Consider the following 15834-nt stretch of genomic DNA (forward strand, 5'->3'; position numbering starts at 1 on the left):
GTTTTAATTGTGCCGAGCAGGGATATAAAAATTGCAGCCGAGCCGAATGCCAAGATGATATATTATATGCACACTTTCTGATTCTGATTCTATAATAAATATTGGTTAAATCTATTCGTGAGATCCGCTAAAAGAGAGCATATAGTTTGGACTGTGGAAAATGATTCCATTTGGCTGCGACCATGCAACTGGAATGAGCCTATACTCCACTGGTCGGTTGGTCCAAAAATGTTCAAGCACACCGGGAGCTGGTTATACTTAATTACGTGCTTTTGTTTTGTACATGCCAAGCCCTATAAACACACATTCCCTCAGGAGGCAGAAGATGGTAGGAGGAAGAATTGGATTTGCTAAACATTTACCTAACATTCTGAAGTTATACCATGTATATGGGACACTCCCAGTACGTGCTTTAGATATTAGAATTTTAGATTTAATTATATTCGTATAGCGTTATTCTTATACGGTCGGCCTGTTAGGTGTCTAACCAATCCACTGCACCGTCGTACCGGATTTTATTGCACATTAGGAACAATCCTGCAGGATGCTCTGATTGGATTCCTAAATTATCTGTGAAGGGGGGGATGAAGCCAATAACCAGTTGCAGGCTCTGACCCTAGGTCTCCATAATGTGTCTCATGGGAACGCAGCTCCATGACACTGAGAGATCATTTCACTTGTGACTCCAATTATGAGCAGACATCATGTAATGCTCGTTGATATATATATTGATATGATATATATTGATATGATGTTTCGTTGCTGTCGGGTATAGAAACCTCCATAATTCAAGTTCGTTGTAAATTAATGTCCTACAAAGGACCTATACACCAAACAAAGGTGTCGCACAAAAGTAGTGAAAATGGGTGATCTATATAAGCTCACGATGCGCATGCGACTCACGATGCGTTGCTTGTAGATTGGCCATTTTCACTATTTTAATAGTTTTTTATATAAAGGTTTTCTTCACATAATGACGTTATCGCCACAATTCTTGGTTCAAAGGAGTTCAAGTTAAAAGATGTTCAATTCATGGTCCCTTTCCTGTCTGGATGCACACTGCTGGCCTTGCTTCTTAACAATATCATATGAGCGGTACGTGACGGGCCCTACAGGGCAGCCATCTGCAGTCTGATCAGGTACACTGACCAGACAAACGGATGCGGCTGAGACCACAGTTTTTATAAGCCCATGAAGCTAGCTTTGCCAGACAGCGCGCATGCATGTGCACGCATGCACGCACAGGCACGCACACGCACACACACACACACACACACACACACACACTTACACAAACATTGCATCTCCATATTTCATGTTTTTTTATGTTGTTTTCTTTCATAAATGAATGCCCTATTTTATAGCCTATACTTCACGCAAACAAAAGCAGAAAAAACAGGCGACCTACACGGGCTCACGACGTGGTGCGATGCATTGTAGATGTGCTATGTTCAAAATGAATAAATATTTGCCTATCAAGGAAATGCTCAAAATAGGGATGTCTGTGGGGTTACTGTGCTGTGTGGGTTTTATGAATAAAACCAATTAAAAGTATGTGACTAAATAACATTGGATCCATTGGAACACAGGTTATTTTTCTCCCTTTCCTGTAGAGTAAGGCATTCAGCCCGACAGAAACGACACGCAGCCTAATTCCTCATTGTGTTTAACTATCTCTCCTTCGCCATGTTTCTGTCTTTCTCCGTCACACATGCATGCACACACGCACGCACGTACGCACGCATGCACACACACACACACACACACACACACACACACACACACACACACGCGCAGTGAATCAGCATAAATAAACAAGAGACGGAGTTGTGTTTCGCGGCCTAATCTCAGAGGAGCAGCCACCTCTCACAGCGCACCGGGCGCCCGCGCGGATGGGTCTGCACAGCAAAGGCCAGCGAGCGAGTGGGACACCGCTGGCTTCCAGGCAACCAATTTGTTTGTTTATTGTCTTGGTGTTTTGTTGCGGTTACAGTTCATTGCAGTCGGCCCTATCTTGGGCATGCTCCTTTAAATGGCATCTATAAAACATGGCATGTGCTGCTATACTCCCCCACCAACTGTGTCCCCCCCCCCCCCCCCCCCCCACTCACACGCATGGCACACACCAGCATCACGGGGCACTGCTTTTCCACTATATTCTAATCATGGGGCTTTAGAAATTCCCCTTAAACACTCGACAGATTCACCTCAGTAGCTTTGGCGGCCACATTTTTTAGGTGTAACAAACCGTGCCTTTCCAAACACATCACTGCTGTGAACGGACTGCCGAAGCAGGGTAATCTCGTAGATAGATGGCTGCTGTTTCACTGTCCCCCCCCCCCCCCGAAAGCTTAGTAAAAAAAAGAAAAAAAAAAGAAAAAAAAGACCACAGTATTGTTGCTGAATATCAGGTCTCTGTACTGTAGTGAGAAGACATCTAGGTTCTTATATGTTCAGCTTAGTGATATGAGACAGCAGTATTGTAAAGTAACTAACTACGAGTACTGTACTTTAAGTACAATTTTGAGGCATTGTATTTCTTTTTACTTTACTGGAGTATTTCCAGATTTCACTCCACTACAAACAGCAATGGACGGTGTACAGTCATTATAGGTCAACTTCCATGTGTAACCCATTCTGGGTGGGAACCCATTTTGGTGTTAACACTATGTCATGCTTTAGCTATTGAAAAATAGCAGATCTACAAGCTCATAGCGCGCCACCAGCTTGTAGGTCTGCTATTTATTTATTTTTAAGATATTTTTTTTATTGTTTTTTATTTTTTTGAAGGGACAGACAGTAGGCTGACAGGAAACGGGAGAGAGATGGGGGGAAGACATGCAGTAAAGGCCGTGTCGGGCTCGGGAGTCGAACCCGCGGCACACTGCGACTGGATTACCAGTCGGGTGCCCAGGCGGTTTACGCCACCGCCTGGGGCAGGTCTGCAATTTTTGAAAAATCGAAGAGCGACTGACATTTTCCGAATCTGATCTCAGGTCAGAATGGAAAAATGTCAGGATGTAGAAGACATTTTTTAGAATCTGATCTCAGGTCAGAATGGGGTAAAGACCATGCATGCAAAAGGTGTACACAGCAGTGTACTTGTTTTGTATCAGAGCAGCAAACAGAGACTGGCATTTGCTGTTCCCCCACATATTGATCTGACAGAGAGAGAGAGCAGCCGGCTGGCAGAGAACACACAAATACAGCCACGAGGTTGCGCCTTAAAAACTAGTGACACAAGTGTCTTATCCACAATGTTCTTCTCCTCCTCCTGGGAACCGTGTAATGGCTTGTGCATATCAAGCACCTTCACTGATCCCGTATTCAGTTCACACTGCCGTCCTCAAGCTCTGCCGTTTGTTGCAAATGGTCTTTGCAAAACAAAAAAGCTAAAAGCTTTACACTATTATATGCCACACGGACGAAGCCGTTCCGACAGCTGGCGAAACCTTTGCAAGGCACCACCACCGGCCTGCTCATGGGCGAGCGGTTAGTGGTTCAGCTTGCTCAAGGACACTTTGACAAGATCATGGCAGGAGGTTGCCAGGGATCGAACAGCCACTCCTGAGTCCTAGCGCTATACCGAGTCTGACACCCCTTTTTGGCTTTTAAGTAACACAAGTGAAAGTGTAAACTGATCTATTTAGTGTCTCTATGCTGCCATTCCATTGAGTGGAGGATGTCATGTACTAAGTGATTTGTGGAGTTGCTGGGTGTTCTGTTACGCACCTAGAGGAAAACGATCCTTTTTCCCCCATAGCAGTTAGCGATTTGGTTATAATGTAATGTCTTAGTACATCTTGGTACAAAATCTGAACTTGGCAGGGCTATATAATGCCAGGGTTTTAATGGGCACATGGGAGCAACGCGGTGCCAAGCATTTAGCCTCATGACCAATTCTTATACAAGTTTCCCCCGATTGGCGCAGACTCGAGTGCACACATCCTTTTTTATTTTTAGTTGCCAGCGTTACTTGTGGCACACCGTAGAGCCTGTCACACACATTCCATCTCCAATAATCCCAGGGTGGCCTTTGCACTTGCCTGTCAGCAATACCTACCAATAACACTGCACAATAAAAAGCCTCCAGAACAACAGCGGGGCTGAGGGGCAGCTTCACGGGGGCTAGTGACTGCATGCGATCCATAAAACACTGTAATAGGTTGCCTGTCAGAGGGTGTGAAAGAGAAGATCTACACCTCCTCTGACTCTCTGAGGGGACTCCAATTAATCACAGCAGAATTGTATCACCACGCAATAGGAGACGTAAGGTTATTACCATCCCCCTGTTCCGCAGGATGAAATGTGATGATAGCACTAATTGCGGAAAAAGAAGAGCGAGAAAAACAGCTGACCGCACAACACTTGTCAGGCGGATGAAGGGCAGATGAAAGAAGGGAGGGGGGGGTGGCGACGACAAGTAGATAGACCGAGATAAAAACAGAAAAGGAAGTGGGCAGGGGTGGAGACTAGGAAACAGGACATGGAGAGGGAGAAAGAAGAGTACAGCAGTGGTTCAACTTCTCAAACAACTTGACAGCACCCCCAAATTGATATGTATTTGACCGCGGACCCCTATTTGAAAGGTTTTTTTGTGCCAGGAACCGCCTGTAAGAGCTTTGTCGACATTTTGTCGCAGCCCATCAGCATGCACTGTGAGAGCTTGCAAGAGCGGCTATTTTTGAATATCCAAAAGGGTCCCTGTGTTTCCAGGACCATGGGTACCCATTCAGGAACCCACTTTTGAGAACCAGTGGACTACAGTACGAGTACGCAGTGGTGTGTAAGCAAGCACATTGCTAAATATCGTACAGTTGGCATGCATGCCATTTGGTCGCACGTCAAACACCAGACCCGGGGCCGTTATCACAGAGCACCATCCCTGTGTCTTCTAAACATAATCCACAAATAAATTACACTTCTATAAAGTCATAAACAAGCTTCTTAGCTGGGGATTTTTGTTTTGAGGAGAGCTCACACCAAAAAGGCCCCGGCTGGCTCACTCTGAATGTGTAGCTCCAGCTCCACTCCCTGTTCACAGCAGATTCGTTTGTATTAAAGCTTACTGTTGGGAGAGATGCTTTGCATTGCTTTGGTGCCTGGTTCATTATGGCTACCTACCTTATTATTTCCAACCTTAGAATCACATTGCCTGGAAGAAAAGTGTAATAAAATAAAAGTTGGACTATATGCATTGTCAGTCAGACAGACAGACAGACAGACAGACAGACAGACAGACAGACAGAATACATAAAGGACATGGAGAGAGCCATGCAAGTGAGACAGAGAAAGGAACAGACATGACAGTAAGAGTTTCATGTAGTGATTAAATGCCAAAGTATGTACTGTAGTAGGCTATACTATAATTATTGTCATAATCATTGACATAGAAACAGGCTACTTTCTGAGGGCAGCTATAGGTGTCTCTCTCATCATCAGCTTTTCACCTGGACTTTTATTATTGGCAAGGGACGGCAGTGCCGCTTGGCGACACCGTCGAGTATTAAGTTAATTGAACAGTAGCCTATAGATAACGAATGTTCAATGATGAAAATACATGCATGAAAGTTGGTACAATTAAGCGCGCTCCGCGGTTGCTTGGTCCAAAATTAAAGCAGCATGTCATGCCAAATGCAAAATAGAATTGTATTCAGATAAATTAATAGCCTATACTGCGGGAACATACTGTATACAGCCTAGCATATTTGGACTATTTGTTCATTATATTTCCGTCTGAATAGGCTCAAAAATAAAAACACTATTGTTTATTTTATTGTATTATTCTTTAGTTTATACCAGCCCCTAAAATAAAGTGATACAATTTTGCTTCCGGGAAACCGGGGGCTATATAAATGTGTAATTTATCATTAGTAAACAACCATAATCGTAGATGGATTTGTTTGGAGGAGTAACGTCAAAGTGCACTTAATATGATCGTTAGACTCAAACCAAAATGTTCAATCATAGCCTATCAATGATGTAAATAGCCTACCTGTCGATGTGCTGTCAATTAATCCCAGGAAATGTCCTTCTCTTGTTCCCACTGTCAAAAACCAGAGATTTATTTGAAAGAAATGCCATTTCCTCGGTGCTGCGAGATGCCCATGCCACGACAATAATTCATAACGTACGACGAGTAGAAGCTTTTCCAAACGCACAATCCCTGAGTCAAAGAAGTGAAATGAAACTGCAAGCAGCTGCTGGATGCGGTGGACTTCCAGCTCCGCTCCGCCGCACCGAGAGTCTTTCAAAGTTCCTGTCCCTGGAGCTCTTTTTCACAACTTCCCATTCGCAAAGACCGGGACACATATCGGATTAATGTCAACCATCATTTCTGGATTAAAACATGACTAATGATTAATTATAAACAATCCCACTGCTTGATAGCAATTAGACATTGGCCAATTTGGCGACGTCTCGCAGGCTACTAACCACGGAAAAGAAGCATTTGGGGAGTTCCTATGGATGTATGCGGGGAAGATGGGAGATTGGGGACCCATTCTGCCGGCGATCAGAAAAGGCGCACTGGCCGCGGTGTTTTGGCGCCACCCAGTGGATGTGGCGTACAATAGATGCCTGTGTTATCTGATGACGAGGGAAGGTGCAGAGATTTGTATACAGTAGCCGGCCTACATTCTAATTCTATAGGCTATTATACTACCGGATCTCACTCTCTGTGACCCCTTCAGTTAAATGTACCCTCAGATGATAATAATACTGGATGATTATGTGCGGATATTGAGCTCAATGGCTTGTTGTTTGCAAAACGTTGCACAATTATCTAGAAATATGGGCTGCATCAAAATGTCTCTTCAAGTTTCCCCGATTGCTATACTGCTGTGTTTATTTGTTCTTGTGTACACACAAACACACACACACACACGCACGCACGCACACACACACACACACACACACACACACACACACACACACACACACACACACACACACACACACAAGGCAGTAGTAGCTTGCTGTTTCTAATTCTTCCAACATTGTGGTGAATAGAACATAAGCCATTCTTAAAATGATGTACTAGACCGGTGTGTTATGAGACTTATGACACGCATTAGACCATTGAATGCACACTCAGGTTATCCACTGCAGCGCAGACACATTAGTGCCCATGCAGTCCGAAAAGGCTTCCACCAAGTAATTGCATTATATCTCATCTCGCAATTTCTCAAGCAGTCTCTTTTGTCGCAAAAGACATGAATGGAAGGAATAATCGATACAGGAGTGTTGAAATGGCCTAACTATGGAGAGGTATAAACACACACACACACACACACACACACACACACACACACACACACACACACACACACACACACACAATTGCTGTCCGTCTGTCTGTCTGTGTCTCTCTCTATCCCTCTCTGTTTCTAAAACTCTCTTCCACATACACAATCATGCACACATGAGATAAAGAAAGAGAGAGAGAGAGAGAGAGAGAGAGAGAGAGAGAGAGAGAGAGATAGAGAGAGTGAGAGAGATAAAGGAATAAGGGGTTATGACCTCATTCATCTCTGGAGCATATACTGTAGACCTATCGTGTCATACCCCGCCGCATGACAGCGTCTCATTAAATGGTATGGCAGCTGGGTGAGTCAGCCGTGAGGTAAAGGTGACCGAGGCAGTGGGTGAGGCAGATGAAAAGCATGCGTTGTTAGCTCTCTGCTAAAGGCCACAACAACCACATGGCGCACAGATGAGCCAAGTCATGAGGGAAGCCCAATTAGTGGGCAACTAGGGCATTTATTATTCAAACAATAAAAGAGGGGACAGATTCTACCAGCATCTGGTCACTGCGAGGTCACACCTCACCACGGGAAACTGTCTGCCAAGGACAAACGTACTGTAGCGTGCACTGGACAGAGGATAGGGACTTCCCATTATACCTCAGGGGTCACACACACACCGTTGTCAATATATTGCAATATTATTGAGGGGCGCTAGCCCTTCCACAGCTTTGTGTGTAGGTGTGTTTGAGCACGTGCTTGTGTTTGCATAGCACGGAATGTGATGATTTGATCGGCTGATGTATGCTGATGTATGATGATAAGAGCGCCCCTCACTTCACACGGGTGTGATTATTTTTTTATTGTGAATGGGTTAACGGGAAATGTGTTATTCTGGATTAAAGGCCTGTTATTTTCCAGGCAGGCAACCCACTTTCCAGTCTGCACCACTGGAAACGCCACCTTATGCGATAAGATGACGTCGCTGGGCCATGTGAGCGTTGACGTGGTCGCCACCACCAGGCAAGGTCACCGCTGTTAAGAACTGTCCGACACCCTGACTCATTGGAGAGCTGCAGTTTCCTGTGCCTGATGTCATATTCAATAGAGGTTGATGCAGACGTGTAAAACAATCGCCAGGCCCTTCCGCGCCACGTAATACACCAGGGGAAGATGTTTGATTGGGACGAGGCATGCCACATTGCATCTGCAAGTGAGCACTAACCGGCTAGAGCTTCCATCCTGGCGTATACCATCCCAGACTGACCATTCATTGTGGAAATGCCAGATGCCAGTGACAAGAGCCTGGGGTACACAGCGTTTTGGCAGGAGTGCGAGATTGGACAGTGGGTGGTCGAATACCAGAGCTGCTCTCTCAAACCCGGCCGAGAGGAATATAATTACTGTGTCACCCGACGGTCGTAGATATATTAGACAGCGGTGGCGAAAGGACAGACCCCTGTGGCACCCCATTTCTCAACCCTCTCAGTCTGCTTCGCTGGCCACCGCTGGTCCGAAGGATGAAGCTTGTGGTTGGACAGCATCTCTAGGTGGTCTGCAGTATGAGTGCTGGATCATTTGTACTCCTTGTGGCTTGCTGGTCAAGCACCGGCATGCACCGGTTGCGGACGATGAGACGCAGCAACTTCCGGTGGCCTGTGGTCTCTGCAAGGAGATGCTACAACTTAACCACAGTACAGGAGTCTCAGTCTACGGAGTGCAACCAGAACCCCATTACAGTACATTTACTGTTATGTTGAGATATTGTTTAACAAGGAGCCCTGGAGAGTATAGAACTCAGGCAGCACTCTTTAGGCAAATCCTTTTTTTGTGCATCCCAGGTTTAACAGCGTCACATTGTGTTTAATCTCTTCACACAAGGGCCCAAGTGGGAGGAAAGCCCAGTCCAACAGGGGCATTGATTGTGGCGGTTCAGCTTAAAAATAACGGGCTCAGCAGGGCCCTGTTGCAATCCCTCCCTGCCTTCATTGTGGAAGTATTCAGGAGAGACAATGTGACGTCTACCAGAAATTTGTGATAGGCATAATGGGCTCAGGGATGGAGCTCGCCATCAATAATGCAGAAGAAACAGCAATCCCTTTCCCCCAACTCCTCCCCTCTTAATTCAACAGGTCCACAGATACTCAGGAGCTTGTGCAGAAGCTCGAAGGGAAGCTCAGATTTTATGGCATTGCGTGCGACTCCGCTCCTCTAGGTCTTCCTCAGAGCTCACTCCAGATAGCACAGCCATTAATGGGTTTCCATCAAGGCCCTGTGGCTGTGCTAATGGAATTTCCAACTTTGCCATTTCCCTCACTCACACGCCAATTAGGAACAGCGACAGCCTATGAAGAAATACTGCCTGAACACAACAGAATGATTGTAGACACAAATTAGTCTTCACAGTGGAAATGTCGGGAAAGGATCTACGGAAGATTCAATGATAAAAGTTATTGTTACGTAGCCACGTAGTGTAGGTTTGTCTGGGATCTCTGTTTTCCTCCCCTGTCCCAAAAGGGTTTCGTAACATGTTGAAGAGGTTTGTGAACGTTCAACCAGTTTTATGGTGGATGACTGAGCATTACTCTCACGGAGTGAGAGGATTAGGCTACTTCATCTTTGGAAGAGTAAATAAAAGTAAAAATAAATAAATAAACTACAAATCAGGGGGGCAGTCAGACAGATATTTTGTGAAGCCATTAAGGAAATCGGGACTTCCTGAAAGTTCATATGATGGCCTGTTGTGGCGCTGTCATTGGGCCCAAAAAAACCCCATAGAAGTCCATGTATGTGGGCCCAACATCACCTAGACTGTATTACCTTAATAAACATGGTCATGAATACTTTCTGCTTCCAGTCACTAGTTTAAAGTCTCATTTCTCATGTCATAATATTCTTTTTGGACAATTATGGTCCCATTTATTAAAAAAATGACCATAAAGTCGCGTATGTTCTGAGGGGCGTGGCTACCGTTACAGTTTATGATCGGGAGCCACCCCCCGTTCAGTCAAAATAAAAACCAACGAAGAGGAAGGGGGGAAGTCCCGCCTCGTTGTCTGGGCCAGCCAATGGCCAGCTGGGCCCAAACGGAGCCAGCCAATGGCCAGCTGGGCCCAAACGGATCTAGAAAGATGGCGACTTACAGTTCAAGGACTGACAGGCTTCATTTTCCGTCCATATCAGACCCGGAGAACGCTTTGTCCATATTTTTTTTACAGTCTATGCTACAAATACAAAGCCATAAGGCAGGACCAAGCAGGAAGGCAATAAGCAATAAGAATAATATGCACAATAAGCCATATAAACATGGAAGAGTGAACTTGTGAAAAAAAAGACCATACAATTGGCAATAAGCTAATATACTTTGAGTACCAACGCGTAAGTACTCAAACAGATCTACATGTAATGCCTGGGATTCGAACTTGGGCCACCCGCATAAAAGTCCATCATCTTAACCACTAGACCAACAGGATATCCCTCTGGACCAGGGGAGATATTAGACTTTTGACACCATCAGGCAGAGGCTCTGAGCCACTGCTACACTCAAATCCCCTTTGACGGGGAACCCGATCTGGGTCACGGCACCAATGTAGCGCCCAGGATTCGAACTCGGGCAACATCTTAACCACTAGACCATGTGGTCTACATGCTGTTCTATTGTTAACAGCAGAATCATTCAGTGTTTGTGATGACAATTATGGGTCCATTAACAGTGTGTTCGCTGTTTTTATAAGGCTGGTCTCAGTGCTATTTGGCATGACCCTCTACCATACTGTAAAGTTGCAAAAGCTTATGACGCTGCATGTATGTATTAAGGACAATTTTAAGAATTTTCACAAAACGTCAATTTTCATTGGCTCATAAAACCTTAATTTCTTCGCTTAAAAAAAACGTCCAATGTTCACGTGTAGAACTTTAAAAAAACGTCCAATGTTCACGTGTAGAACTTTAAAAAAACGTCCAATGTTCACGTGTAGAACTTTAAAAAAACGTCCAATGTTCACGTGTAGAACTTTAAAAAAACGTCCAATGTTCACGTGTAGAACTTTAAAAAAACGTCCAATGTTCACGTGTAGAACTTAAAAAAAACGTCCAATGTTCACGTGTAGAACTTAAAAAAAACGTCCAATGTTCACGTGTAGAACTTTCCGTGCATTTTGATCAAAGATCCTGGGAGGAGATGCATTTCAATTGATTTTCATATCATTCAAAATGGCGGGTCGTCTAGAGGTCAGAGGTCAAAGAGCACAGTACTTGTTCGGCAGGAGGAGACGCATAATGTGTATCGAAGTTTCATTGCCGACGGTCAAACAGTTCATGAGCTATGCGTGGTCAAAGTTTGCATTTTCAATTGAGTGCTATAGCGCCACCCTTTGGCCAATGGTTGTGGGCTTCGCATCCTCACTGTTTGGCATGGCCCTCTACCATATCTCCAAATTTCATTTGACGAGAAGATAGTGATTTCATTTTAGTTCATTGCCATGGCGTGTGGTACTGAAGACAATAATAAAACAGGTACTGTATTATTGAAATGGCCAAAAACACACTTAATGGTGATCGAATAGGCCAGGTGCCATATGTGCCATTACCACTTTTAGAGTAGTAGAGCCAACATTTCTCGACAGCTAGTTTTGTAGTGTTATGTGTGGTTATTTTACTGTATGTTTAAATGTGAATATTTTCACAATGTTTACATGTATGGATCCTATCACTATGCAATACAACAGTTTGCCATTATATTGCCAAATATATTTTGTTCTATGGTTGGTGGTGAAGAAACATGCTGATCTGCTTCCCATTGTTTTGAGCTTGCTTCATGTATTGTAGCCCATGCAATCAATTGGCTCCATCTAGTGGGGACCATGCACAGACACAGTGGAGAAACTGTTTTGGCTTTGATTTGTTTGCTTTGGTTTTTTCCAGGATGACGTCTGCTCTGCGAGATCTCCCGGCGTCATGCAGTCGTGCACCGTGCACGGCTCATGAAAGTTGTGAATTATTCACCTTATGCAAGAGGCTGTGACTGTGAGCAAATAACACCATGAGAACCAAAACAAGAGCAGAAAGTAAAAGTAGGCTATACACTGATCATATCTCTGTTGAAAGAGCTATAAAGTACAAACGATCGATTTGAGAAACACAAAACCAGTGGATGAATGCATCAATCAGCAGAGTTTGGTTTGCTCATGGAGCAGGAATTTGGCTTGGTGGTTTCTCTTCATGTGACCGCCACGCTCTGACTTAAGGTGCGTTACCCTTCAAATCATATCATATAAATAACAGTAATGGGTCGCACACACCAAGACTGCATTTCAGTAATTTATTCTTGCATTTTGGACAGGAGACAAACGGTGGTTTCTCACATAGCACACGTAACTGAGTGGTGCTGTACTGTAGGCCCGACTTGTACTGTGTGTGTGTGTGTGTGTGTGTGTGTGTGTGTGTGTGTGTGTGTGTGTGTGTGTGTGTGTGTGTACGTGTACGTGTGTGTGTGCGTGCGTGCCTGCGTGCATGTGTGTGTTAGGCTGCACAACACTGACACTTGGTGGTGAAAAACACTATTTCCGTACTCGGACACATTAGTATCACATTCACTCCACTGTGAACAATATTGGCTCTTTACTATGGGTAATATATTAAGGAACCTTTCATAACCTGAAACTTTCCAGATCCTGCAAAGTTCTGTGATGTATTTCTGTGTTTGTTTTCATTATAACCAGAACTCGGGGGAGGTATGTAAACAATAATATATATATCACACCTGTGTGAAGTGAGGGGCGGGGCGCCCTTATCATCGCAGGCTACATCATCATGACGTGAAATAGATTTGCTCAGACACTATGACGTGAAACTCTCCATTCATTGTCAATGGGAATTTAATGTCTGTTTAAGACAAAGTTTGTGGACGGTAACCAAAAGCTGGATGTAAGCGCCCCTCGAAAAAAAAGAAAAGAAGAAATTGTGCATTTACATACGTAGGACTTTTATCCAAAGCGCTTTACATAGATTAGTGCGTTACATTCACCCATCCATACACCAATGTCAGAGGAAACCTTGCAAGGCACCAACCTGCACATCTGGATCAAATTCAGAGTTCAGAGTCTTGCTCAAGGACACTTCGACACCAACTCTGGGGTAGCCCGGAATCGAACTCCCATCCGGCTGGCGGCTGCTCTACCATGCCCCTGAGACACTGTCGCCCCTATGTTTTATGACACAGCGCGAACAGCGAGAACTAAGTGAACCATACTGTTCACTTAGTTCTTATAGTTGAATGTATGAGATAAAATCAGTATATGGATGGTGACATCAGTCATTATTAAACATGATAAGTTAAGAGCTGGACTCTGATCTCAGATAAAATGTATGTATAGGCCATAGTCACTCTGTACAATTGTAGGTCTCTGATTTAGTGGGCGGAATAGTTTGACGATAACATTAGTCAATTAATATACTTCATCGATATGAAACGGTTTAGCTGAAAATGTAGTTTTAACACTGGCCGGTCGGTTGCTAGGCAATGCCTTGCATACCCCCAGCACCAGGAAACATGCACGCCCTTTCCATAGAGTCTCATTTAAAATAGGATTTCCCCTCGCTGTTTTCTCCGAAACTACGAGCGCTGTCCGTGGTTTTGGTCATCTATCCGTGGTTTGGATCTGAATGCAAACTTTGAACAGGCATAGCTCATGAACCGCTATAAAACTCTGATACACATATTGCGTCTCCTCATGCCAAACAACTTTCGTGTTCTGACCTCTTATTTCTGTGGGACTTGAAGGGGAGAAAATGTTTTTGTTTTTTGTTTTGTCTTGAAGGGGCATGTTTTGCACAATAACATTAGTCTTTCATTATGTCTGCCCACGATCTTTGTGATTCATACAGTACGTTTGTTTACCTCTTAATTCTGATATTTAATTTAAAAAAACGTAAACGAAATAAAAATATTTGAAAAAAAGGGGAAAAAAATAATAAGAAAGAAAGAAAAATGCTAAATTTGAACAGGCATGCATGGCTCATGAACCGTTTGACCTCCAGCAATAAAACTTCAATACACATATGCGTCTCCTCACGAGGAACAAATGTGGTATGACCTATGACCTGTGATAAGACCTGTGAGACCTGCGATAAGATGTTTTAAGTCCTATGACCTGTGACCTGTGATTTTCTGCGCAATTTGCTTGACATTTTCTACACACAAACTTTGGACCAATGTTTAAAAACCCAGTATACAGAAGTTGGGTGAAAAGATTAAGCTTTTATGAAAATTATTATTCTGCGTGTCGTGCCTCACAACGCCTCTCAGCCATTATAAAATACAAGGTAATCTCACTCCTCTTGTGGCTTATTGCTTTATTTGTCTTCTTTCTCTCAACTTCAGTGTTCTATGTTTCTATGGCTTTCTATGTGTGTACTGTATATGCATATCGTTTTTGAGTGGTGCAGCCACTCCAAGGAACAGCAATGTGTGCGTGTGTGTGTGTGTGTGTGTGTGTGCGTGTGTGTGTGTGTGTGTGTGTGTGTGTGTGTGTGTGTGTGTGTGTGTGTGTGTGTGTGTGTGTGTGTGTGTGTGTGTGTGAGACGTCTGTCTGTCTGTCTGTCTGTCTGTCTGTCTGTCTGTCTGTCTGTCTGTCTGTCTGTCTGTCTGTCTGTCTGTCTGTCTGAGTACCAACAGGTGACAAAGTGGCGCTGTTGAGCTTCACACTGTCCACAGGTGCATGATGGGAGGCTTGGGATGGGAAAGTTTTTAGCAGACATTTTGGGTGTGACAGTACAGTACAGTACAGTACAGTACAGTACAGTACAGTACAGTACAGTACAGTACAGTACAGTACAGTACAGTACAGCTTAACTTCCGCTCACTCGAGCCATTGAGTTATAATTGCACTTCCGTACCATCGCAATAGGCCTACCGCTGGATGGCACTGTTGAGCAGCATCACAGTCACACTAGTCACACTTCCTCCCAGAATTTTCCCCAGTGAGGGGTGGGAGAGGCTGGACAGCAGACGGCTGGATTTTGAATTTCTCTAACTATAAACTTTCATGACAGCAGACAGCCTAAGTACAAATATAATTTATGAAAAGCTACTACAGTGAAGTCTGTTCACAGAAGTTGTTGTAGGATATGTGGGGATTATCTGACGGGGTACCATTTGAGGGGGCAAAACCTTACATATACTAAATAATACTAAATTGTTTATAGGGTCAATAAATGTAATATTAAATAACCTTTCCACAGGAGTATCTTTTTATATTTTTCCAAAAATAATACAAACAGCCAATAGCATATTACAAAGTTATCCCCCTCACTGGGGAAAATTCCGGGAGGAAAAACGGGCACGCACCGCTGTGAGTCTTCTTGTTACCGTTATCGCTGCTTGCAGCTACATTTTGTAGGCCTATTATGATGATTATAAAGGACAAGTATGTATATTAAGGCATAGGCCTATACGTTTTATTAGCCAGGGATCCTTTAAGGCTTAATGTTTTGGATCTAGTTACGTTACTTTTTTTGTATAAGGCTTAGGGAAAAAAAGAAAGAAAGGCTACAAAACGTTATCCTATTAATCCACTTCATGAAATAGGCC

At 43.9% G+C, this 15834-nt stretch overlaps 1 protein-coding gene across 1 annotated transcript in view; it reads right to left on the bottom strand.

Annotated features, from left to right (window-relative positions):
* Positions 1-6408, bottom strand: part of tafa3a (TAFA chemokine like family member 3a) — a 150249-nt gene extending 143841 nt beyond the window's left edge. Inside the window, exon 1 of the mRNA XM_083771400.1 lies at positions 5996-6408. The gene's annotated coding sequence lies outside the window, so the exon portion shown is untranslated. The remainder of the gene's footprint in view (positions 1-5995) is intronic.
* Between the last annotated feature and the right edge of the window lie 9426 nt (positions 6409-15834).

The sequence above is a fragment of the Protomyctophum parallelum genome (genome assembly GCF_964188405.1).
Source record: "Protomyctophum parallelum genome assembly, chromosome: 8".
In the NCBI taxonomy this organism is placed as follows: Eukaryota; Metazoa; Chordata; class Actinopteri; order Myctophiformes; family Myctophidae; genus Protomyctophum; species Protomyctophum parallelum.